Genomic DNA, 4,489 nt, shown 5'->3' on the forward strand with positions numbered 1-4,489 from the left:
GGGTACAAAACTGTCAAGTAGGTACGTCCCAGGTATAAAGGATTATAATGTTTCGTACTTGTTTTTTAAAAGGTTTGCGAACTTGAGAAACATTCTAAGAGGGCCACGATGGCAAAATGTTGCCGAACATTGTATTTAACGATATGTATTGGAAAACAGTAAAAATTGAAACAATTTTACAGGCGTGTGGCGTAATAAAATAAAGAGAAATCGAAAACAATTTATAAAACAATAACTCACTCAATATCGCGTATGCAAAATATATACGCATCAGTCGTTTTCGTAGTTTTTAGCTACGGATATATTGTTTTCGACAAATAAAATGTACGAATTTATAAAAATGTATACTATCGGTATTTCAGTTTTTCGATCAAATACCGATAGTACCGGTATCGGTACTTTCGGTATTGCAATCCCTATGTATGACTCTGCAATATCAATTATAGTTTGGTAAGCACCGATCGTTAGAACGTATGGTTCGTCTGTTCCATCGGAATCAAAAGACAACCAGGAGACTCCTTTCACTTATTGGGGCTCCATTCGACGAGCCTGCGCCCCCTCAGGCCCTCTGCAAAGACCGGACTCGTGAGAACTCGCACATACTCAGACTACCGATCTCCAACATGACCCATATTTCTATCTATAGAAGAATTTTAGCACACGTAGAAGAACACCCAATACGTATGAATTGTTTATGTCTTTTCGATTTTGTAATGCGCAAGGTTCTGTTTTTGTGTTGAGGTCGATTTTTTCACTTTCGAATACACATACTGTTCGATCAGAGCGGAATATCACTGGGCGTGGTCCAAGGTACTAAGCTGCTGATCACAAGAGGAATCGCTGATCGTAATCTCAGCTTGGTGAAGATTTAATTTTATTTTTATGTGAATTTATTTTTATGGTGGAGTTTTACAATTATTACTATGATGTAATATGCCAATATTGTATCAATAAAGTGTAGCAATGATTACTAAACAGTCGGATCATGATGTAGAGTAGTTATGTATGTGTGTGTGTGTATAAAATTGGACCGATTTAATGTAATGATAGAGTGGAGTTTAATCGATATTTGCATTTGATAATTACTATGTTTGTGCGTAATCCAATTTATTATCCTACCCAAAATGGTGAAATTTTTGCCCAATCGTTTTAATAAATAAATCATGTATGAAATTAATGTTTCATAAATTGACCCAATATTAGATCGATTCCATAGACGTATAAGGGTCGACATGTTTTGAAACGATAATGTTAAATATGTATATACATATGTCTACTTACATGTTATGTGTTAAGTTTAGGCAATATGATCCAATTGTTTTTAAAACTTTTAATGAATATGATTAAAAACACGAATTTGAAAATTAAATTTGGGATGAAAAATTTTCATTATAGGAAAATCTTTTAAGTGACATCTATTGAAAAATATTAAAACGTTTGGATTGGTGTATTAAAAATCCAATAGTTTTTTTATGGTTCTCAAAAAAATATAATAAAAAATATCGATAGGTGAGTAAATTAAATTAATATCGTAAAATATTTACACAGCTAAAATAGGCAGATTAATTAATACATAATTATACCTAAGCTTTTGTCTTTATTTTAAATATTATGATTTTTTTATTACTATAAATATTATATTATGTACATTAAATATCAAGAGGATAGAAATAATGTAAATGGTCAAAATAAATACTGAAATATTGTTTTAAAAAAAAATACTACTTCCGGTTTACAAATTCTAACCAAAACCTTATTAACTTTAAGTTAGTATGTGTATAAAGAATATAAATATAAATTTTCAGCTTGATACGTTTAGTGGTGTGGATAAAAACGTGTAGTCATAATTTTTTTGATTTTTCTAAGAGGAAAAAATTCCACTTCCGGTTTATTAAATTTGATGATTTTTTTTTATTTTCATCACATTAATACAAAGATTATACTTGAATTTTCTTGGGAAGAATACACATGTTTAATGGTCAAAAAAATAATGAAAAAAAATCTAACAAGAGTAAACTGCCACCGATTGACGGATGCTACCCTTATTTTATATATAACTTGATATTAAGCTTAAACTTCTAGATGTAAAAATTCAGTTCAATAAACCAAAAGGTTTCTGATAAAAATATAAAAAACCTCGATTCTCTAGAGTAAAAGTACGGTAAAAGTCGGGTTTTTAGACGAGGCGGACCCGCTAGGCTCGGTCAACTCACTCCTTCCTGTGATTGGCTGTTTTTTGCGAGTATTGCCGTGCCGTGAATAAACTCGACTTTTACCTGATGAAATACTCCGACATATACTGCCTGTTTCGCATATAATTTTGAACAGTTGGGCAGTGTACAAAAATATTCCATATATTGCGAATGGAATATACACGCATTCGTTTGTGGTTCAATACAAATTCATCTAAATATAAATCAAAACGAGCACGCGTTGTGCCAAATTGACGCTGCATTTTTCTTTTCACACGCATTCACATATTTTCCACATTTTGCGTATGTATTCCACTACCATTTGCATCCACGAAATTATAACCACTTTTACCGGAATTCGGAATATTTCCGTACGCTGCCCAACCGTCCGAAATTATATACGAACCAGGAAGTATATGTAGGCAGTATTTCATCAGGTAAAAGTCGAGTTTATTCACGGCACGGCAATACTTCAGTACTCGCAAAAAGCAGCCAATCACAGGAATGGAACGGGTCCATTGAGCCTAACGAACGAGTCTAGCGGGTCCACCTCGTCTACAAACCCGACTTTTACCAAAAGGTCTACTTCCGGTTGAGGTAAAAATATTTAAAAAAATATTCGAGTATAAAATTTATAATTTATTTTACATGTAAAACATTCTAAGTCTGATTCGGTTAGCGGATCGGGAGATAATTGAATTAAAAAACTTAAAAAAAAAAGAGGACACCTATGTACATAGGTTCGGTGATTACTGGTCACAGAGTCACTAAAATCTCTATAACGGAACAACTGGCAGCCGAAAAGTCCATCATACTATGGGGGATGAACGAATGAGACGACTGGCATGTTGATGCACGTGCTTTTATTATGAGAGCCAGAGACGGAGTGGCGATAGCGCTCCGAACACGGCCGAGTTGGTCCCAACTCGCAGGATGGTAACCGAAACTCGACCATGTCGTAGAGCCGCCACAATAATAACGATAACTATCATTCTAACGAGAACTTGAGTGACAAATAATAATAATAATAATGACTGATAATCCAATTACCATGTACATATAAGGGGAGGTACAATTTCCGGTCAACTTAAAAAATTGAAAAAAAATTACATCGAATCGATTAGCATTTCAAAAACCGATACCAAGTTTCAGTTCGATAGGACTAAACGATGTTCCAAAATTCCCAAAAACCGTCCGAAATTATATGCGAACCAGGTAGCATACGTCGGAGTATAGGTCTGTTCATACCTAGTCAGCACGTACCGACTTCAGCAGGTATCCGGCCGTACGAAAAGTATTCTTTGGTACATTTTGTATGGGTATATTCAGACCAACCGTCACATTTACGCCACGGCAGGCTTACAGCAGTACCCGACATTTCCTGTTCATACCTTACAGCAACATCCGTCAACGTATCGTATCCGTTTTTTTGGCCATCGTGGAAATATACACGCGAATTACGTGCCATGAGTCTGCCGCTTTGCTGTTTTGGACCAATTGTCGATAGTGATAGTTGACAGCTGTTCAATATTTCGACTGGTTTTGGCGCAAATATTTAAAAAATATTTAAAAAAAATTTAATTTTTTACGGAAATATTTAAAAAAATTTGGTCCATTATCCACAAGCTCGTTATACAGTGTCCAAAACTCTCCATCGGTTTTTCTATTTTTTAACATGGGATGCACATCAAAACGCCTCCGTGCTTTTTTATGCCTTCTTGAGCTTCTTCTTCCAACAACAGCGCGATTATACATAATTTTTCGAAATGTCGAAACATTTTTGCTGACTTGTATTTTGACGCGTAGCTACGAATGTACGTGTATGCATTCATATTGCAAGTATTCGACAATACGATATAAACAATATTGCGCCGTGTCGTCATGGCCTCTAATGTATAAGTAAGCCGATTTTGCCTTGCACTCGGCCAAATTGCTGTAAACGTGACGTGACCGCGACGTGTAGGTAGATATGAATAGAAATGTAATAAAATGACATATTTGAAACGGAGTCGTGCAGTGCTGAAGCCGTGCAGTGCTGAAGCCGTGCAGTGCTGTTAAGTATGAACAGACCTTATTTCATCAGGTAAAAGTCGAGTTAATTCAGGGCACGGCAATAGTAGACCGAGCCTCGCTTCCGAGCCTAGAGGGTCCGCCCTGTCGAGAATTCCGACTTTTACCAAAAAAGGAATATGAAAGAAGCCGCAAATTCCACAAAAACACACTGGCAGATGGAGATGTTGAAGTTGGTACGAGTGCGCCCCACCGCTCTACCCCGCTCGGTGTTCGGTGTTCAGTAG

This window comes from Arctopsyche grandis, chromosome 9, assembly GCF_051622035.1.
Source record: "Arctopsyche grandis isolate Sample6627 chromosome 9, ASM5162203v2, whole genome shotgun sequence".
Classification (NCBI taxonomy): Eukaryota; Metazoa; Arthropoda; class Insecta; order Trichoptera; family Hydropsychidae; genus Arctopsyche; species Arctopsyche grandis.